Raw genomic sequence first — 22,996 nt, 5'->3', positions numbered from 1 at the left:
CTGAGCTGAAGGCAGTCGCTTAACCAACTGAGCCACCCAGGCGCCCTATGTGTTCTATTTAGCTGATGGTCCTTGTAGGGTGTGGGGTTTGGTAGAAAGCAGATATCTCTGGTTTAAATGTAAAACGCTTGAGCCTAGAAATTGGGTCATCTACATTAGCTTTCAAACTTGAAAAAAATACATCACAGAGTAAGAAATGTATTTCATATTATGATCCAGCAGTTACATACAGATGTAATGAAGAGTTTCACAAAGCAGCACTCATCTTTACTATGAGAGATGTATTTTATTTTCTATTGTTTCATTAAAAACAGAATCCTGACCTTTTTGTAGTTCCTAAGCATGGCGATTGGCTGCTCACCGCGTGTGTTGATGTGCGCCTCCCTCAGACCTTGCTACCGCCTCGGCACATTACCCACGTGAGGCAGGGAAAAACGCTAGTTGTGACCCAGATTGGTTGCACATTCTACTCAGGGTTTGTGACTTGCTATTTGAAAAACACTGGCCAACGCTGTCTAATCCAAAACTTTAAGTCCTTACGTGCAAAGTATTGTGATAGGTACAGAGACAAATAGAAAATTCTAACAATTTTTCCTTTTGGAGGGGGGTATTGGAAGGTCCAAGTATATGAGATAAACTAGCTGTAGTATGACTGGGGCGGTAAGTGTCACCTCAGTTATTATAGCTTCCATGGTGTTGGCAAGTGGAATAGAATGGTTTTGGGTGTCAGAGAAGGCATTCTCAAAAGGGTGGCATTTAAACTGAAGACTTGAAGAAATAACTGGGTTTTTTTAAATTGAAGTATAATTGACATAGAATATTACATTAGTTTCAGGTGTACAACATCGTGATTGGATATTTATATACATTATAAAATGATCACCACAAGTCTAGTTCCCATCTGTCACTGTACAGTGTTTTTACAATATTAATGACTGTATTCCCTATGCTGTATTACTGTATTTTTATAACAAGAGTTGGGGATTAGGGCCGTCTACCAAGTGAGAGAATGGTAGGGGGTAAACTAGAGAGCTAAGAAAACATCAGGTGTGTTGGAGAGAGGTGGATGGGACAACACTGAGACCGGAGTTTCTGGAACAGAAGACTCCTGTATGTAAGTGGTGGGAATGAGGTATTAGACAGACTGATTGATTTACTAGGAATCCAAGGGGGGAGTGGGACAGGGACCCATTTGTTCTGACTTCCAGCTCAGTGCTAGAAGTCTGTTTTCTCTTCTGTAAGAGAAAGATACTGAGATCTGTTTAGCCTCTCTCCAAGGGTTATTTTGGAGATGAAATGCAAGCCAGGTAAGAATGTTTTCTGAGTAAAATAAAGCACTGCATAAATGTTAGGTGATGGTATTTTTATCATGGGACTAAGATTAAAAAGGAAGACTGGAGCAAGGTAGATAGGTAAGGATTTAGATTGCCACACTGAAGTCATCTTTGCCTTTTTCCATATAGATTATGGGTTGGAAGAGGGGGTAGTACACCAAAATTTTTAAGCAGAAAAAAGGCATGGTGAAAAGTGGTATGTTTTAGGAAGATTACTGTGGGCATGCGGTATAGAGTGGTGCCTGTGGTGGGGAGACCAATCAGAGCTTTTTTGGTGGAATATGCTTGAAGTTAAAGGGGACTGAAGTAGTCAGTGGCAATAGGAATGAAAGGAAAAAGATGACTTGAGGTAGTCTTATTGCAGGAGAACAAGGACTAAAGTATAATTTCAGGACAGCCAGCCTGTGCACTGGAAGAATAGCAAGTTCTTCTAGTAAATGAGGAAGATAGGAGGGGAGAGATGGGGAACAGTTGGGGGGAAGAATAATTTTCAGCTTTTGGCATTTTCAGTTTAAGGTGATGCTGGGCCATTAGGTAGAAATCAGGAATTGAGAAATACTACCCTGGGGCTCAAGAGAGAGAAATCTTGGCTAGGGATAAGAATTTTATAGCTCCCTACTTTGAAGCCTGGGGATTTGCTAGATTTCTAAGGAAGAAAAGATTTAGAAAAGGGAGGATTGGAGACATAAGAGAACCATGACTGTGATGTGACTTGCAAGCCACAGAGACCCTTTCCTGACCACCCATTTTTCTATAATAGCACTTGTCACGCAAGTATTAACTTACTTCTACAGATGCAGGCTGCTTTGACTAGAAGTGAGAGGTAGAGTAGATGTAGGAAGGGAGAAACTAACTGATACTGCTATATTAATAGTAGTATTTACTGAGTGCTTACTATCTGCAGGCACTGCTTAGCATTCACATGACCAACCCATTTAAGTCTCATAACAGTCCTGAGAAATATGTATTATTATCCACGTCTTACAGATGAGATTGATGCACTGAGAAGTTAAGCATCTTGTCCAAGGTCATACGGTCTGTGATAGAGCTGGGATTCCAACCAGGGCCTGACTTCTTTTTTATTTTTTTTTAAAGATTTTTTTTTTTTTTTTTTTTATTAGAAACAGAGCGAGAGAGAAAGGCAGAGGGAGAAGCAGGCTCCCAAGGAGCAGGGAGCCCGATGCGGGACTCGATCCCAGGACCCTGAGATCATGACCTGAGCCGAAGGCAGACGCTTAACCATCTGAGCCACCCAGGCGCCCCAGGGCCTGACTTCTTAACATTAAGTATAACTAACTCTGTACTGAGCACTTTATAGACTGGTTCCTACAGCAGGGACCCTGATTAAAAGGCTTAGTAAAATTTCAGAACAACCCAGCAAGATATGTTAACCCATTTTACAAATTAAGAAATTGAATCTCAGAAAGGTTGGGTTATTTGTGCTAGGTCACACAGTAAGTGGTAAAGCCAGGATTTGAACCAAGTTCTGTCAGAAACCAAAGCCCATGTTCATTTATATTTCACTTGGAGGTCAGCAGGCTTTTTTCTGTACAAGCTATAGCAAATACAGCTTTGTGGGCCATATGGCCTACATTGCTGCTACTCTACACCACTGAGGTATGAAAGCAGCCATAAGACTAAACGTAAACAAGTGAGCATGGCTATGATCCAAAAAATCTTTATGGACTCTGGAATCTAAATTTCATATAATTTTTAGGCATCACCAAATATTCTTAAAAATTATTTCTTTTCTAAACATTAAAAAATGTAAAAACTATTCTTAGCTAGCAGGCTGTACAAAAACAGGTAGTGGGCCACATTTGGCCCATGGGCCATGGTTTGCTGATGCCTACTTGATTTTACTTATTTTTTTAAAGATTTTATTTTTAAGGGGTGCCTGGGTGGCTCAGTCAGTTAAGCATCTGCCTTTGGCTCAGGTCATGATCCCAGGGTCATGGGATTAAGTCCCCATGTCGGGCTCCCTGCTCAGCGGGGAGTTTGCTTCTCCCTCTCCCTCTGCCCCTCCCCTCTGTTCGTGCTCACATACACGCTCTCTCTCTCTTTCAAATAAAATCTTTTTAAAAAGGGTGCTTGGGTGTCTCAGTCAGTTAAGCATCTGTTTTCGGCTCAGGTCATGATCCCGGAATCCCAGGATCGAGTCCCACATCAGGCTCCCTGCTCAGCGGGGAGTCTGCTTCACCCTCTGCCCTTCACCCTGGCTTGTGTTCTCTCTCGCTCTCTCTCTCTCTCTCAAATAAATGAAATCTTAAAAAAAAAAAAAATCTTAAAAAAAAATTTCTTTAAGTAATCTCTACACTGAACATGGGGCTTGAACTTAACGCTGAGAGCAAGAGTTTCATGCCCTACCAACCAAGGCAGCCAGGTGCCCCTGCTGACCCCTACTTTATTCCATTCATTTAATAAGTATATTTTGAATACCATCTCTAAGTGGAGATATTATGTTGGGCACTTGGGACAAAAAAAAAGCCAGCCCTCTTAAGATGAGAGAGGTGATTATAATATAATATCGTAAGAAGTATAATAAATTTATACTTACAGCATATAGTCAATAGATGATGGAGGCTCTCTGTTTCTTGGATGAATTCATGAAGGCATCCCAAGAGAAGTTATGCATTTGAACTGGTAGTTGATGGATTATGGGGTGTTGTGGTGTTGGGGAGAGTATCCCATGGAGGGAGACTTGAACAGAAAGGGTTTTCCTTTGAGGAGAGACCATAGAAATTTAGCATTACTGAAGCAGAAGGAGGGGGGCGGGGGGTGGGGGGGGAGGCTAATGCCACGTGATGAACTTTGTCCGGAGGGTGGCGTAATAGGGAGTGAATTTTTAGGAAATTTTAAGCCAGGAATTTGATTTTTGTGTTCCCGAAGGATAGCCCTGAAGGACGGATTTGCAGGGAGGAGGGGGACAGTTAAATTACAGTAAGATCAGAAAGTTGCTGTACTGCATGCAAATAGGAGACATACTTGGTGATTAATTAGACATATTGTGGAAGAATGAAAAGTCTAGAAAACTGGGGAGTTTTGGCTTGATTAGTTGGGCAGTGCCATTCACCAAGATGCCTGTCTAAGACAGAAATATGCCTTGAGGGAGAAGGTAGGAAGCAGGGGAAAGAGAAGTGATTTCCATTTTTAGCATGTTGGATTTGAGGTACGTATGGGAAATCCAGGTAGAAATGTCCAGGGGCAGTTGAACACGTGGGTCTGGAATTCAGAAGAGTTTGGACTTAATCCATAGTAGAAGAGTTGGTTGCGCAGTGATGGTGAGAACACATGGATTGAGAAGATGAGGGGAGACTGATCACTAAGCCATTGAAAACATTTAACATTTGAGGAGCAGGAGACTGTGTCAATGGGAATAGTCTGGAGAGTAGGAAGAGAACCAGGAGAGAACGCTGGCGTTGAAACTTAGGAAGGCGATTTTCTGGGAAGGAGGATTCAGTCAGTATTGCTGCAAATAGGTCAAGAAGACAAGGAATGAAGTGTTTGTTGGCTGGAGCTATTAGAGTGAGAAAGTTGTGGAATTCAGTGAGCGCTTTTTTTTTTTTTTTTAAGATTTTATTTATTTATTTGACAGAGATAGAGAGCACAAGTAGGCAGAGGGAGAGGGAGAAGCAGCCTTCCTGCTGAGCAAGGAGCCCCATGTGAGACTCTGTCCCAGGGTCCTGGGACAGAGGAGCTCAGACTGCAGGGTGCAATGAACATGAGAAGTTAGGAACGCTACCTAAAGATTTGGCTGTGAAGGGGAGGAGAGATGTCAACAGCTAAAGGTATCTCTAGCACCTAGAGCAGGTTTTGGCAGATATTAGAAACTGGGAAAATTTGGGTGCCTGGGTGGCTCAGTCGGTTGGGCGTCTGCCTTCGGCTCAGGTCGTGATCCCAGGGTCCTGGGATCCAGTCCCGCATCGGGCTCCCTGCTCGGCAGGAAGCCTGCTTCTCCCTCTCCCTCTCCCCCTGCTTGTGTTCCCTCTCTCGCTGTGTCTCTCTCTGTCAAATAAATAAATCTTAAAAAAAAAAAAACTGGGAAAATTCATTCACTCAATAAATACTGTGCCAGTAGGCACACAGTATTTGAAACTGGGGATAGAGTAATGAAAGATAAGAAGTTCTCATTGTGGGGCTTACATTTTAATTGGGGGAAGAGGGCAGAAAAGAAACCTGTAGTATAATTTTGACTCATGATAAATACTCTGAAGAAAGTAAAGGAGAGTGAGGCAGTAAGGATTGAATATGTTGGAAGGTGAATGGAGTGATCTGTGTGGCTATTTTTAAGAGTGGTCAGGAAGGTCTTTCAGAGGATGTGGTCTTCCCTCCCTCCTTTATCCCCTCCTTCTCTCCCTTTCTTCCCAAGAGAGCTAGAGTGTGAGCGGGGAAGGGGTGGTTGGGAGGAGAGTGGAGGGAGAGAAAATCCCAAGCAGGCTTCACACCCAGAGCAGACCCGATGCTGGGCTTGATCTCATAACCTTGAGATCATGACCTGAGCCAAAATCAAGAGTCAGAGGCTTAATCAACTGAGCCACCCAGGCGCCCAGGATGTGCTTCTTTCAAGCAGAGACTTCATCAAAAATAAAGCCCTGGGGTTAGAGTAAAGTAGGTTGTTTGAGGAACAGTGGTTGGGAGCTGACTAGGCAGGGAGGGAGAGGAGAGAAGACGAGGTAGGGATAAACTGAGGCCAGATTATGTGGGACATTTATAGGCCTGGTAAGACATTTGAACTTAATTCTTTGAATGTAGGGCTACCAGGACTTGCTGGTGTAGTATAGGCCAAAGCATGTCGGTAGGAAGAGGGCCACTTACTGAGACGGGGAGGGCAGGAAGAGGGAAGGAATGTTTTTTTTGGGGGGGGGGTCAAGAGTTCTCTCTCAGACATACTAGGTTAGAGATGTCTGTTAGATGTTCAAGGGGAGGTGTGTATGCCACCTGGGTGAGTGACCTGGAGCTGAATTGGCTCAGCAGGATCATTAGAGATCTTGAAGTCAAGACTTGATGGGACTGTGTTGCTCCTCTCTCCAGTTTAGTGTGACTTGAGTTCCTCAAACCTTTTATTAGGTAAAAATGTCTGTTTCAGGGCCTTCCGACCTTGTCTTTTTTTCTCAGAGTAGCAGGAAAGAGGCAGCATGGAGCAGAGAGCCCCCCATGTGTTCCGTGGCAGGTCTAGACCAGGACAGCGCCCTGTGGGAGGTAGGCTGGCTTGGCAGCTGGGTAACGCATTCGTTTATTTTCGTTCTTTTTCTCACAAATAAAATCAAGAGGTAGATAGACTAATAGACCTTTTGGTCCAGAAGGAAATCAACCTTCCTTTTTTTTTTTCTCCAAATAAAATTGTGTTCTAGAAAGGCTGAGTCATACTACTTGAGATCTTAGTGAGGACTAGAATTCAGATCCCATGACTCTGATTCCAACCCATTTTCTACTGTATATGCTGTTGAGATGAAGTGACCCCAAACTATAGGCTCAGAGTTTATTTATTGGTTTGTAGACTAATACTAGAGGCTAGACTTCTGCAGGGAGTAAAATTTTCCTGTTTACTCAAGTTTTTTTCAGAGATGCTAAATAGTAAAATTTAAGAATGGGATTTTGGAGCCAGACTGCCTGAGTTCAAACCCCCCTTGGTCACTTACTAACTATGACATCAGTAAGTTGTTTATCGCTCTGTGAATCATTTCATGAAATGGGCATAATGCTTACTAACCTTGGGGTGGTTGGTCAGTGGTTATTATATATAAAATAGGCTAGTGCCTGGCATATAACCAGCACTCATTATTTGAGCCATCTTCATCATTTTCATCTTGGATATAGAAAACAGCTGTTTATCATACTTCTAAATTCTTTGCATATAATTTGAGTACTAACAATATGCAAGGTATATTTCCTTATATAAGATACAGTCCCTGCCCTCAAGGAATTTGCATTCTAAAGGAGCAGGAAGGATAAAAATACAGGAGATACCAAAAGGCTTACCTACTTAAGATTAAAAGGCCAGTGAGAGCTATGAATAGTCTTTTCCTTTTCTGACATTCTGTAAATCAAAGTGTTCAGATGAAGGCATGGAGACTGAGGGAAGGGATTTGAGCCAGCTTTGTGGAGAAGGGATTTGCCTGGATAGAGTAGAAGCAGATAGACATTCCAGACCAATGCCGTAGGCAGAAATGAGGGTGTAATACAGAGGCCAAGGCAGGAAAACACACAGGAGATTTTGTGAACAGTAGAACAAATTTGCTAAGGAAAAGGCCCATGAAAGATAGTAGTGAAAAGGATCCATGGAGAATATATACCAAGACCACGCATACCAAACTTAGCTCTTTTTTTGATTAGTCTTCTTAATTGGTGTATCAAGGGGCGCCTGGCTGTCTCATTTGGTAGAGCATGGGACTCTTGATCTCGTGAGTTCAAGTCCCACATTGGGCGTAGAGTTTGCTTAAAATAGATAGATACATCAGAGTATCGCTGTATACAGTATCTCTCCTTCATTAGGGTATATCGGACCAAGACTATCCTTGTCCTCGGGGCAGGATAGATTTATTAGATAATGGTGTAAGAGCTGCTCACTGGTTGAGTAGCTCACAGAATGTTGATCCATACGTTTGTGGCAACCTAAAGACAGAACTAAGGAGATGATCCTGTATCCCTTTTTCTGTTCTAGGACTTTAAAGAAGTCGACTGAGATTAACACATAATTAATATATTACCCTTTTCTATTACTGAGTTTCAACACATCCACGTTTTGCCATTTTTTTTTTTTTTAAGATTTTATTTATTTGAGAGCGAGAATGAGAGACAGCATGAGAGGGAGGAGGGTCAGAGGGAGAAGCAGACTCCCCGCCGAGCAGGGAGCCCGATGCGGGACTCGATCCCAGGTCTCCAGGATCATGACCTGAGCTGAAGGCAGTCGCTCAACCAACTGAGCCACCCAGGCGCCCCAACGTTTTGCCATTTTTATATCCATTTCCAACCCCCTCCCTTTTTGGGGGTTGAACATTTTAAAGCAAATCCCAGACCTGCATATCATTTTATCCACAAATATTTCACACACACACACACAGATTTGTATGTGAAGCTACAGTATCATTATCATACCTGATTAAGTTAACAATAATTCTTTAATATTATCTAATACCCAATTCATGTTCAGTTTTCCCAGTTGTCTCAAAAGTGTCTTCTTAAAGTTAGTTTGTTAAAATCAGTACTTAAACAAGGTCTACATACTACATTTGGTTGGTATGTCCTTTAAAATCTCTCTTAATTTATAACCGCCCTCTCCTCTTTTAAAAATGCCATTTATTTGTTGAAGAAACTGGACTGGTATTTCCCACATTCTGGCTTACATTTTTGTGATGTCATTTTAACATATCCTTTCATTCCCCATATTTCTTTTAAGTGGTACTGTGTTCTAGAGGCTTGATTCAGATGTTTGTTTTGGTAAGAATGTTTCATAGGGGCTAAATATTTCATAATACTTATTATTATATCCTGTTCAAGGCCCATAATGTCTGGTTGTCTCAGTGGGTTCAAATGTCAGCCTGTCTCTCCATGGGCTGTCACGATGTAAGCTGCCTGGATCTGTTGTTTCTTAGTGGTTGCAAGATGCTGATTTTCCAGCTCTTACCATTTTTCCTGTGTTTGTTCATTGGAATTTTTCTATAAAGAGCTCTTACTTGCATACTTTAAAGAAATCACTGTAATGCTGTAATACAGGGGAAAAATAAAAATAAAATAATATGTAATAATGTGTCTTTCAAGATGTAAATTCTCAGTCATGATTATATTAGAGGAAATAACAAAAGAGGTTGTACCTATATACAGAATCACTGTGAATGTGACAGCCTCAAATGCAAATCCCTAACAGACGTATTGGCAGTTCACATACCTTAAACAAAGTTGCCTTCGATGCTCTTTCTTTTTGAACAACTCATGATGTCAAGTTCTAAACAATTTACCCAAACAGTTGTATTACTGATGATTTCAATGTGTGTTAAAATCGTGCAAAAAGTACTTAGTATCTATATGTAACACTGACTTAGCTTCTAAGTTCAAGTCATTATAAACAGGTTTTTCCATTGGGACATTTTATTTATTTATTTTTTTAAATTATTTATTTATTTGACAGAGAGAGACACAGCGAGAGAGGGAACACAAGCAAGGGGGTGGGGGGTGGGAGAGGGAGAACCAGGCGTCCTGCCAAGCAGGGAGCCTGATGTGGGACTCAATCCCAGGACCCTGAGATCATGACCTGAGCCGAAGGCAGATGCTTAACGACTGAGCCACCTAGGCGCCCCTATTTTTATTTTTTAAAGTAAACTCCACACCTAGTGTGGGGCCCAAACTTATGACCGTCAGATCAAAAGTCACATGCTCTACCAGCTGAGCCAGCTAGGCACCCCTCCAGTGGGACATTTTTTCCCCCCCAATTGGGACATTTTAAAGCCATGGGAAAGGTGGGACAGTTTTTCACTGTGTGATCACATTGCAAGTTTCTAGAATCCCTGGCATCGACCTCCCAAATGCCGAGGTGACATCCAATCATCGTGATAACGAAATTTTCAAAATGTCCTCTCAGAAGTAATATTACCCTTTTTAAGAACCTCCAGTTAAGTGAACATATTAAGACAGGAAATCAAATAACTACTGCAAATAAACATTTGAAAATAAGAGGTAAAATACATCTCTCTTTTTGCTAATATTACTTTATACCTAGAAAACCTGAGAGCCTCTTAATAAATCATCTCATTAATTCTAATCATTTTTTAAGTGTTTAGGTATATACCTAGAAGTAAGAACTACTGGGTCATAGGGTATGACTAATTTTCATTTAAAAATTTTTGTTGCACTCACTTTTTCCCCCCTCACTAGAATTGCTTCTTTCTTCCTGATTGTTGTCGGTCTTAGGGATATTAAACCTTTTTGATATTATAGGACCTTTTTCCCAGTCGTATTTGCCTTGTTATATGGTGTCTTGGCTCCCCCAAAAGATTTTCATTTTTATTGTAGACATACCTCTGCCTTTCCTTTATGCTTTCTGGATTCTGTCGTGCCTAAAAAGATCACTTTAAAAAAAAAAATTTTATTTATAACTCTTTTTTTTTTTTTAAGATTTTATTTATTTGACAGAGAGAGACACAGTGAGAGAGGGAACACAAGCAGGGGGAGTGGGAGAGGGAGAAGCAGGCTTCCTGCGGAGCAGGGAGCCTGATGCGGGCTCGATCTCAGGACCCTGGGATCATGACCTGAGCTGAAGGCAGATGCTTAACGACTGAGCCACCCAGGCACCTCTATTTTATAATTCTTTTTGAAGATTTATTTATTTGAGAGAGAGAGCATGAGCGGGAGGGGCAGAGGGAGAGGTAGAATCTCAAGCGGACTCCTCGTGGAGTGGGGAGCCTGACTCAGGGCTTGATCTCATGACACTGAGATCAGGACCTGAGCTGAAGCCAAGAGTAAGACGCTTAACCAGCTGTGCTACCCAGGCGCCCCAATATTTTATTTTTAAGTAATCGCTACTGGGTCCCTAACTCACAACCCCGAGGTCAAGAATCACATGCTTTACCAAGTGAGCCAGCCAGGCGCCCCTAAAAAGGTCACTTTTTTTTTTGCCTTTTGCCACGCCCATAGTTTTTCTTTGTGTATTTGCTTGCTTGCTTTCAAGACGGAAAAGGTAAAAAATAAATTGAGGGAGTGACTGGAACCCATACATGTGGGAAGTGGGGAAGGTGAGATTGCATGTGCTTTAGAGAGAGGAAGAGGACATAGAGATGGGAAATAGATTGCAGAGAGCCCAAGAGGGGAACAACCTTGTAGGAGGATTGTTGACCACTGGTCTGTTTAGTTATTGGGGGAGGTTGGAGGGGAGGGACTTTAACAGTGGTTTGCAAACTTATTTGACCCTGAATTCTAGCAAGAAATATGTTTTTACAACACTCAGAAAATACACACATAATGGAAACAAAAGTTTCATGAAACTACCCTATTTACATTGTACTCTGATAATTTTCTGTTCTATTCTATTTGCAAGAAATTCTGCGTAAGATCCACTAAATTAGTGATTCTCAACCCTATCAGACCCATATTTTAACACTCTGTTGGTTATTCTGAAATAAAGTTCATTGATAAGTCACCAGCTACCTTAGATGTTACAGTGAAGTACATCATTGTCTGCATCTACTTACAGTAAATACATTTGGATTTAAAAAATAGGATCAGAAAACATATCCTATAAAAAGTGTAGGAAAATGAAAGAGCTGAGATATATGTAGATAGTTGAATAAAAACTAATAATAATAAAAAATAATCTTTTTTTTTTTAAAAGATTTTATTTATTTATTTGACAGAGACACAGCAAGAGAGGGAACACAAGTGGAGAGTTGCAAAGGGAGAACCAGGCTTCCCGCCAGGCAGGGAGCCCAATGTGGGACTCAATCCCAGGACCCTGGGACCATGACCTGAGCCGAAGGCAGATGCTTAATGACTGAGCCACCCAGGCACCCCTGAAATACTTTTTTTTAAAGAGATTTATTTACTCATTTTAGAGAGAGAGCATGCCCATGCAATTGGTGGGGATGAATAGAGGGAGAGGGAGAGTCTCTCAGGCAGACTCCACTGCAGAGCCCCACACCGACCCCCAATCCCACAACTAAGATCATGACCTGAGCTGAAGCCAAGAATCAGACACCTAACCGACTGAGCCACCCAGGTGTCCTGATGTGAAATACTTTTTAATGTTAATACAATTTAGAAAGAACCCTCTTTCATAAATCCCTACTAAAGGGGTGCCTGGGTGGCTCAGTCATTAAGCGTCTGCCTTCAGCTCAGGTCATGATCTCAGGGTTCTGAGATCGAGTCCGCATCGGGCTCCCTGCTCTTCGGGAAGCCTGCTTCTCCCTCTCCCACTCCCCCTGCTTGTGTTCCCTCTCTCGCTGTGCCTCTCTCTGTCAAATAAATAAAATCTTTAAAAAAATAAAAAATAAAAAAAACAAATCCCTACTAAATAATGTTTGGAAATAAAACTATTCAGAGGAATCTCTGTTACTTATTTGAAAGTTAGAGCTATAAAAGCAGTCTGGTTGGGGCGCCTGGGTGGCTCAGTTGTTGAGCGTCTGCCTTCAGCTTGGGTCGTGATCCCAGGGGTCCTGGGATTGAGTCCCACATCGGGCTCCCTGCTCAGCGGGAAGCCTGCTTCTCCCTCTCCCACTCCCCCTGCTTGTGTTCCCTCTCTCACTGTGTCTCTCTCTGTCAAATAAATAAAATCTTCAAAAATAAATAAAGAAAAGCAGTCTGGTATAGGTATGCTATACTAGGAACTCAGCTACTATGAACAACTTCATCAGATTTTCTGAAATGTTAGAGTCTTTTGTAAAGTTCTAAATAAAGCAAAATGGTCTTTCTTACAAGATAGTGGCATACCTGGAAAATAAGTGTTTACTAAAGTTGCAAAAAATATTTTGTGTTTGTGGGGGAAATGGAGTTTGGTAGTATGATTAGATTATTTTAAAGGTTATTATTATTACTATATTTTGTACTTGAATGTCTGGTGGGAGATTTGGCATATCTTATTGGGATGCTGGACACTTCTTTACTGCATTTCCAGACACCTAGTATCTTTGGTACCTTTCTCCTGTAAACTCCAGTAGTACCCCCCAATCATTGTGGTGATCAAAAATACTCCCCACAGAGTTCCAGCATGCCCCCTGGGAGTGTTACCTCCAGGGAGAGCTACTGTGACTAAACTGGTTGCATTGGGTTATGACCTATAGTTGGAAAAACACCTATAGAAGGCTTTGGGGTCCTCTTCGAAACTAGCAGAAGAGGGGCGCTTGGGTGGCTCAATCAATTGAGCATCCAGCTCTGGTCTGCTCTGGTCTGAGATCGAGCCCCGCCTCAGGCTCCACGCTCAGCAGGGAGTCTGCTTGAGAGTCTCTCTCTTTCTCCCCTCTGCCCCTCCCCCACTCGTGTTCACTCCTTTTTTTCTCTCTCTCTCTAAAATAAATAAATCTTTAAAAAAAAAAACTAGCCAGGGTACCTGGGTGGCTCAGTCAGTTAAGCATCTTGCCTTTAGCTCAGGTCATGATCCACCATCCTGGGATTGACCACCACATTGAGCTCTGCTCAGCAGGGAATCTGCTTCTCCCTCTGCCTCTCCCCCTGGCTTGCTCTCTCTCTAGCTCTCTCTCTCTCTCTCAAATAAAAAAAATTTTTTTTTAAGATTTTATTTATTTGGCAGAGAGACAGCACAAGTAGGCAGCAGGCAGAGGGAGAGGGAGAAGCAGGCTCCCTGCTGAGCAGAGAGGCCTGACATGGGGTTCCATCCCAGCACCCTGGGATCATGACCTGAGCTGAAGGCAGCCGCTTAACCAACTGAGCCACCCTGGCGCCCCTCAAATAAATAAAATTAAAAAAAAAAAAAAACCTAGAAGAAGAATCAATTGCAACATTATTGGAAATGTAAGATTATTTCCCTAGTGTTGATAGATCTGCTTCAGTTAGCTTTGTTCTTTACATTCTGGCTTTTGGACTCCAAGGTAGATATTAGTGGCCCTACTAAATTCATTTGACCTTCACTTTAAATGGTAACAGTATGCTGTGAAATATGCAGATATCCTTTCAAAGGCGCATTTCAGTTTGTCTAATCTCTGAACACAACCCATGCATTGATAAGAGTATTCACTATACTATTGAAAGTCATTTGTTAAACCATCTGTCTCCTTGTTTCTTTCATCTTATAACCTTTTAATTTTATTGTAATTTCAGATTTACGGAAGAGTTGCAAAGGTAGTAAAGACTTCCCATACACTCCTCACCGAGTTTTTCCTAATGTTAACATGTCACCCTGGCAATATTTGTCAAAACTACTACACTGACATTGGTACATTATTATTAAACTGCAAACTTACTCGGATTTTACTAGTTTTTCCACTAATGTTTTTCTGTTGCAGGATCCAGTACAGGATCCAGATCCAGCATGTTGCGTTTAGTGCCTCCTGGTTTTGACTTCCGCGGCTGCAGGGACCAGTCTACTTTCTTTTTTCTTTTTTTTTTTTTTTTTTTTTTAAAGATTTTTTTTTTTTTTTTTAGAAAGAGAGAATGGGAGGGAAAGAGAGCAAAGGGGAGGGGGGGGGGGCAGAGGGGGCATCGGGCTCCCTGCTCGGCGGGGAGCCTGATGCGGGACTCGATCCCGGGATTCCAGGGTCATGACCTGAGCCGAAGGCAGTCGCTTAACCAACTGAGCCACCCAGGCACCCACCAGTCTACTTTCTTAGCTAGCTCTGTTTAAAGCTCTCTTTTTAAAGCTATCACAGCCCCTGTGTGTTACCTACTCCCAGCTTTTCTGCTAAATGGCCTGTTTTGTCTTTTAGTAATTTCTCTTGACTTAGTTTCTAGAACCTTTGCCATTCTGTCATTATACTGTATTTGTTTCTCATTTTAAAACAAGACACCCAGAACTAAATGCAGTTCTTCACATATGGTCCAACAAGAGTGAAACATTGTGGAAACATTACAGTAATGTGTCTTATATGTTCATTAATACCAGGTGAACTTGTTTATTTGCTGGCTTTTTTAGTAATTGCATCCCATCTTAAGCTAATACTGAAGCCGAAGTTCTGCTTAGTTAATTCTCCCAGAACTTTTTAGCCCATGGATTGCTATTTAATCTAAAGGCAAGACTTTATGAGACTCCCTTAAAAAATTTATCTTATGAGGTGCCTGGGTGGCTCAGATGGTTAAGCGTCTGCCTTCGGCTCAGGTCATGGCCCTGGGATCGAGCCCCACGTCAGGCTCCTGGCTCAGCGGGGAGCCTGCTTCTCCCTCTCCCTCTGCCTCTCCCCCTGCTCATGCTTTCTCTCTGTCTGTATCTCTCTGTCTCAAATGAATAAATAAAATCTTTAAAAATAAATAAATAAAAATAAAAATAAATTTATCTTATTTTGGCACACCCATTCACCTTTCTTTGAATTTCTGTTCTGTCACCCAATACTTTAGCTGTTTCTTTCATGCATAAGCTTTATAAGTATATTTTCTGTCATTTTCCAGGTCACCATTAAAAACATTAGATAAAATAGGGTCAAGTACAGGACCTTACAATGGTGCAAGATAAGTGGGCAAGTGAAAAGATGTAGCAAGTATGTAACTATGTGAGGAAGCTAAAATGTTGTTAGCAAAGAGTGAAGGCCTTGATTCAGTCTGAATTCTGTGTTGGCTGTGGGTGGTGCCTAAGCTGGAACTCTTGCAAAATGAGAGCAATTGAATTTTTTGGAGGAAGGTCTGGTAGGAGGAGGGTCAGTTTTACCTCAGAATGAAGCCAGTTTTTGATTCACAGGCTTGATAGCTTACTTTTCATTTTACTTGTCATGCCTGAATCTTCTACTTTAAGATTTTCATGAGCCTTACTTTAATTAGGCCTTCATCTGAATGACATTGAAAATTTTGGAGGACATTAGATACTTCTCTTATTACCAAAGATGTACTTGAATCACATACTTCCTCTTCAGTAATGCCTGGTCATATCCCATTTCCCGTTTTTCTATTTTTTTTCCTGTTGGTCTTTTTCTTAGTTTTTAAGAGCTCATCATTGTTTGTTTATTGTAAATATTTCTCATCTGTTGTCATTTGACTTTTTTTATGGGATCTTTAGCCAAAAGTTGTATACCTCTCATCAAATTTAGTGTGCTCTCCCCCTTTTATGGTTTCAGGTTCCCTGTATGTAGTAAAAAATATCCTCTTACAGTTTTTAAAAGAAGTTTCTAATGCTTCAAAAAAAAAAATCTAAACAGTATTTACGATTTTTAAGATATATGGCCAGTAAGTCAGTTCTTTCCTTTAAAAATGGAGTTTTTACGTACATGTGAGAAATATGTCATGCATTCAGAAGAGTGTACAAAATGTGTGTATTCAGTAAAAAGATAAAACAAAGATCTTTGTTTCGATCACCCATATTAAAAAGTAGACCATCTCACAAACATGTCCATAACCACTATCTGGACCTTTGTCTTGATCATCTCTTGTCTTTCTCTATACTTTAACCCTCAATATATCTATTCCTGTCTAAGCAACATATTGTTTAGTTACGAAACATGGAGTAGCAAACTCCAGCCTGTGTGAGGAAAGGGCAGTTTGCACTATTGGGTGAAATCTCTGAGGACAGGAGAAGCTGAACAGTCTGCCTTCAGCCTCACTGAGAGTTTCTGAGCGACTCTTTGGAGAAGTCATTGGGTGAGGTCATGACTGACCCCTGGAAACTCAGGGCCACCACAGATGGGGGATTTGGCTGGCCATTGTGTGGCCCAGGGCAGATTTCCAGCAGAGGCATGGAAAGAGGATGGCTGTTCACTGTGGCCCACCTCCTGCTCTCGTGAGCAGGTCAGAGCAGAACACGTGGGTGAAACGAGGGTCCTTGGCTGAACCTCTGTCCTGGAGGGGAGAACAGGAATTTCATCAGCATGCAGTTGTGACCAACCAAGTCCAGACAAGCAGCTGAGCCTGGGCCAGACTCTCTGGGCATCGTTCTGTCATCAGATTAACCAGAAAATGTACAATACTATATGATTGTGTGTATGTATAGTTGATTCTTGTTACCTCTGGTAGTTCTGTTCTGCAAAGTTTCCATGAACAATGACCTAGCAAATGCTGAATAATTGCTCCTAGGGGAAATTCAGGGTTAGGTTCCTGTAAGCCTCTGGTCACATTTTCATCAATTGATCAGTCTTGTTTTTTTAGAAGTGATTCTGTTGAAAGACAGTTTATTTAATATGTATTGTTCATTTATGATCCTAGAACTCACAGCCAACAGCAACATAACTCATGCCTGAACAAAGCTTATCTAATGTATATTTTCTCTGTAAGACACGTCATAGCCTTACGGTGTGTAGGAGCACTGGGCAGCACTGCTGCCGTACCCTCAGGGGCCGTTTGAAACAGTGAAACCCCCTATAAACAGTCCCAGAAAGGTGAAAAACATGGCACTAAATAGATCATGAAAGACACTTGTTTACACTGTGAGGGCAGAAACAAGAAGGGAGAGAGTTGACTTTTTTTACCCTCAGCTGGTAATGTGCAGGAATGACTTAGAGCACTACAAGTATTAATACGAATGTACGTGTATTTATACTTATTTGTCAACAAAGTGGAAAATAAGTCTAGAATGTTAGAAGTCAAGGTAGTAACTTGAGTGGTTACTAGAAGGGGCATGAGGGAGACTTTTGGGGTTCTTGATCTAGGTGTTACACAGGATGTGTTCACTTTGTGAAAACTGAGCTGTGTGTTTATGATTTGTGTACTTGTCTGAATGGTGTTAAGCTTCAGGAAACAGTGTAAAACACACACTACTGTGGCCTCAGGATCTGGATGATGACCACTCAGGATACGTGGCTTTGAGTGTCACTACTCTGGTGGGGACTAGTGATTCTGGGGGTTCCCACTTCACCGTCTAGCTCCCTGGTGATTTTTGTTGCTTCTTTGTATTGGGTCTTCTGATTCAGTCTTCTGATTCCTAGATTCCATCTGCCCATTGTTTTCCTCTCTCACTCTTTTGGTAACCTATACTTTCATAGTTTCAGGAGAAAGGATGCATGGGAAGTAATTTTTTTAAAGGACTTAATGCACCTTAAAATGTTGTTATACTACCCTCATCCTTGAGTGATAACTTTCCTAGGTGTGGAACTTTAATTTGGACAGTCTTGCCTTTAGGACTTTGGTGACAGTAATGCATCACCTTTCAGTGTCCAGTGTTCCTCTTGCAAACACCAGATCTTTGATCTTTGTGTGACCTCTACTCCCCTCTTCCCCCAGTCCCTCTTCTGGAAGCTAGCAGAATTAGAGTCTCCTTTTTATGTCTGCTCTTCTGAAATGTGATGGGTAGGTCTCCTTTTATCCACTGTGTTGGGTATTCTGTGGGCATTTTCAGTCTGGCAACTCATAACCTCTTTTCTGAGAAGTTTTCTTCAGTTATTCTGTTGGTTATTTCCTCCCCTCCATTTTCTCACTTTTAGAATATTGAAACTTCTAGACAAGTATTCCAATTTTCTTCTCTTTAATACTGTCCTCCTCCCCTCCGCCCCCCCCCACCCCGCTTCTCCTGGAAATAATTCAGTTACTTAACTCCAACTCAGCATATACAGCTTTTCAGTTTTCAGTACAGAATGCACTTTACTCTGCTGTCAACAATGCCATGAGTTCCCTAGGTTCGAGACCCCCTGTTTTACCCGCTTTAACAAATAAACTGTTACTTTCCACTTGGAGTATACTGTTGGAGAGGCAACTTAGAAATTTAACTGCCTCTCGGGGCATCTGGGTGGCTCAGTTGGTTAAGCGTCTGACTCTTGATTTCAGCTCAGGTCATGATCCTCAGGGATGTGGGATCAAGCCCTGTGTCAGGCTCTGTGCTCAGTGAGGAGTCTGCTTGGGATTCTCTCCCTCTGCCCCCCGACCCCCCCGCTTGTGCTCTCTCTCGCAAATAAATAATAAATAAAACTTTTTTAAAAAAAGAAATTTAACTGCTTCTCAACTCTTAACTATAGAGAGAGAACTCATGGTTACCAAAATGGAGGTGGGTAGGGGCATGGGTGAAATAGGTGATGGGGATTAAGGAGTGCACTTGTGATGAGCAGCGAGTGATATATGGAAGTGTTGAATCACTATATTGCACATCTGAAATTAATATTACACTGTATGTTAATTAACTGGAATTTATTTATTTATTTTTAAAGATTTTATTTGTTCATTTGACAGAGAGAGCGAGAGAGCACAAGCAGGGGGAGCAGGAGAAGGAAAGGGAGAAGCAGGCTCCCCGCCGAGCAGGGAGCCCGATGCGGGGCTCGATCCCGGGACTCCGGGATCATGACCCGAGGCAAAGGCAGATGCTTAACCATCTGAGCCACCCAGGTGCCCCTATTTATTTATTTTTAAAGATTTTATTTATTTTTCAGAGAGAGAGCACAAGCAGGGGGAGCGGCAGGCAGAGGGAGAGGGAGAAGCTGGCTACCCCCTGAGCAGGGAGCCCGACATGGGGCTCAATCCCAGGACCCCAGGATCATGACGCGAGCCGAAGGCAGGCACTTAAACCGACGGAGCCACCCAGGTGCCCCAACTAACTGGAATTTAAATAAAAGCTTAAAAGAAATGTAACTGCTTCTAAAGAGCTTTTACATCTTCCATCTTTCTACAGTTCTTCATCCTTTCATTCTGGAGGTACCTGGTGCTGCCAGTCCTGGACATATTGTTGCATCTGTGCTGTAAATTGGGTTGTTTCCAGTCCTGGACATATTGTTGCATCTGTGCTGTAAATTGGGTTGTTTCTTAGCTTTCTCCTATACCCGGATTAGGATTCAGCTGTCTTCAGTTTCCTAACTCTGTAACCACTCATCCATCTGCTTTCCAGCCTCCAAATTTTGTTGCTGTTGTTTACTCTTTATCATTATGAAATTGTCAGTTTTTAAATTCCAGTGCTAAATTTTCAGAAAAGAACAGAATTAGATCTTACCATGTTATCTGTTCTAGACTTTATTTTTACAAAATTATGGCTCAGTCTCAAATGCCATTGTCCAGTACCGTGTACAGTACTGTAGCCACTAGCCATGTGAGCACTTGAAATGTGGCTGGTGTGGAACTGAATTTTAAGTTATATTTAATCTAAAGTCACATTTAAAAAATGACATGTGGCGGGCGCCTGGGTGGCTCAGTCGGTTAAGCGACTGCCTTCGGCTCAGGTCATGATCCTGGAGTCCCGGGATCGAGTCCCGCATCGGGCTCCCTGCTCGGCGGGGAGTCTGCTTCTCCCTCTGACCCTCCTCCCTCTCATGCTCTCTCTATCTCATTCTCTCTGTCTCAAATAAATAAATAAAATCTTTTAAAAAAATAAAAAAATAAATAAAAAATGACATGTGGCTAGTGGCTACCAGACTGGACAGCACAGGTCCAGTGCTGGTAAAGTAGGAATTGGGAGTAACTGATCTCTATATCTAATCTATATATCTGCCATAAGGAGAAGGGCTTTTTTTTCCTATTTCCTTCACCGTAAGGAATTTTTCCCCCCCTATTTCCTTCTCTTTGACTTTCTTATTTGTATCAGTATGGACACATGGATTCCTATGTTCAGTGGGTTATAATCTAGTACTTTTATTATTTATTTTGGTGCTCAGATCATCCCAGATTTGGCCAGTGGAAACCCTTTCAAGGGATGCTTGGTGGCTCAGTCGGTTGAGGGTCTGCCATCGGCTCAGGTCATGAGCCCAGGGTCGTGGGATCAAGTCCCGCGTCCGGCTCCCTGCTCAGCGTGGAGCCTGCTTCTCCCTCTGCCTGCCGCTCCCCCTGCTTGTGCTCTCTCTCTCTCTCTCTGTCTCTGACAAGTAAATAAATAAAATCTTAAAAAAAAAAGAAACCCCTTCAAGGTTTCTTCTGTATCCTTTTGACATGTATCCATCATTATCTCTGCATCATTCATTGTAGCAGGTTCATGTACTTGCCCTCCCCCAAGCCCTGAAATCATCCATCTTCCTGGGGAGCTCTGGTTTTTCTTAGTGGAGGATGCTGTTTAGAAACCAAGATTGTGGTGCTGTGTGTGCTCATTGCTGCTGGAGCATCACTGCTTCTGGACTTTCTCAGCTGACGAAGTATTTTAATGGCTAGTAGCTGTTGCGTTGGAGAGTACAGTTATAGACATTTCCAATTTTACAAAAAAGGAAAAGACGATGTTACTAGAGTTTTATGAGCAGAATGCAACTAGCTGGTGCTGAGAATGCTGGGGCCAGAGCCCCTTTTCTCCTGGAGGGATGCTTTCTCTCTCCCTCTAGGGCCTTCCATTGGCAGAATGTAAACCAGAAGCCAACTGCCAAGGGAGTCTGAATAATCAAGTTTTCAGACCCTGGACATGGTTGCTTAATCTCAGTACCATTGACATTTTGGGCCACGTGGCTGTCCTTTGCTTTGGAGGATGTTTAGTAACATACTTGGCCTCTACCCACTTGATAACCAGTATCTCCCTCCCTCCAACCCAAATGTTTCCATACATTGCCAGATATCCCCTGGGGGACAGAATGGCCCCTGATGAAGAACCACCTCTGAGACCCAGCATTGCAGAGCTGCATACAGAAGGGTAAGCTTGAAGCTGAGAAACAGTAGTAATAACCAGCACCCCACTTTATAATTCAGATGTCCTTGATATCCTTGAAATGTGAAGGAAGGGAAGAGAAATTTATGTTTATGTATCTGTGACAGCCCTGCGATATAGAAAGATTATTATATGCTTTCTCTCCCCTTTAATTGATCAAGAAAGCAATCTCTTTTCAGTCAGGCAGGATTCAGATCCTTGCCAATAAAGTTATTTGTTTACCTGCTCGTAATGTTTGCTCTTGGAGTTACTGCCATTCCTTTTTTAAGTGGGTGAACTGCTCTTTTGAGTGTTGCATTTCAAAGTCATTGTTGATATATTGTCAGCCTGGATGCATATTCTGTATGGTGCCCTACTCAGGGTCATACTGCTCAGAATCATGGCTAGAAATGTTCATAAGTGGAGGGAAGAGGAAACATGAGTAATATTTATATTAAAGCCAATGTTTTTATTTTATTTTTAGCTTTGGATACTTAATATTTGAATACCAGTTGGTTTACTAGAGACTTATTTCAAACTCTATAAGCACTGTTCATTTTCCTCATTTTGTCCTTTCCTTCTTTCTGTTCTATACTGTTGTATGTCACTCTCCCTGATACAGAGATGTATCCTCTTTTAAAGGGAATCTCCCAAAGATCAGCCTAACTAACTTTTTACAATATCTTTCTGCTTACGTGTTTCATTATCGCCTAAAAGGTAACATCTAAAATTAGACTAGTATGCTTCCTAAACCAGATGTATACTGCCTCTTTTCTCCCAGTGCTAGAGCATTCTCTGTACTTTGTGTTAATTATTCTTAGTCCTCTCCAGAGTTTTATGTCTGCTGTCCTTTAGTTTAAAATCAGTAAAGAACTGGAGCAGACATAAAGAAAAATAATGTAACAGTTGAAGGTAACATTTTTGAGGACTTGTTAGGTTTTAAATTGGTTACCTAGACAAGAGGAGGTAGGGACTGAATTTTTGTCTAAAAATGTGGTGGGTTTCTGAGAATGAGTTTAGAGTAACTTCTATGAGTAGGTAACATGGAAGAAGGGACCTGAGGTGGTTATTTCAGTGTTTTGAAGTACAGGTACCTCAGGAACTGCGTGGGACAAAGAGTTGTGTCAGAGGGAGGCTAACTGTGGGTTCTCTTGTACCCTTCCAAGCAGAAGAGGTCATCTGTTTTGTTTTGTTTTTTAAGATTTTATTTATTTATTTGAGAGAGTGCGTGAGTGGGGGGAGGAGCATAAGGCAGGGGACAAGCAGACTCCGAGCTGAGCACAGAGCCTGATGCAGGGCTCTGTCCCACGACCCTGAGATCGTGACCCAAGCTGAAATCAAGAGTCAGACCCTCAACCAGCTAAGCCATCCAGGCACCCCAGAATAGGTCATCATTTATTGTTGTTGTTGTTATGTTGGTCACATTTCCATAGTTCTCTGTCCCTGAGTCACTCTTCATACTGTAGTGTGCTTGTTTACATATCTTTATTTCCTATTAAATTTTAAGCACTAAATGGGTACCTACGCAGGTGCTGAAAACTTTTTGTTGATTAAAATAATGTGTTTTAGGTAA

At 41.9% G+C, this 22,996-nt stretch overlaps 1 protein-coding gene and 1 non-coding gene across 2 annotated transcripts in view; both read left to right on the top strand.

Moving 5' to 3' along the window:
• Positions 1 to 22,996, top strand: part of KCMF1 (potassium channel modulatory factor 1) — a 77,115-nt gene that overhangs the window by 12,683 nt on the left and 41,436 nt on the right. The window lies entirely within an intron of this gene.
• LOC123326133 lies at positions 322 to 425 on the top strand. Its single transcript, XR_006540912.1, has one exon. It is a non-coding gene; the product is annotated as a small nucleolar RNA U13 (small nucleolar RNA).

Source organism: Neomonachus schauinslandi, chromosome 10, assembly GCF_002201575.2.
Source record: "Neomonachus schauinslandi chromosome 10, ASM220157v2, whole genome shotgun sequence".
In the NCBI taxonomy this organism is placed as follows: Eukaryota; Metazoa; Chordata; class Mammalia; order Carnivora; family Phocidae; genus Neomonachus; species Neomonachus schauinslandi.
This window is presented reverse-complemented; position numbering and strand designations above follow the sequence as displayed.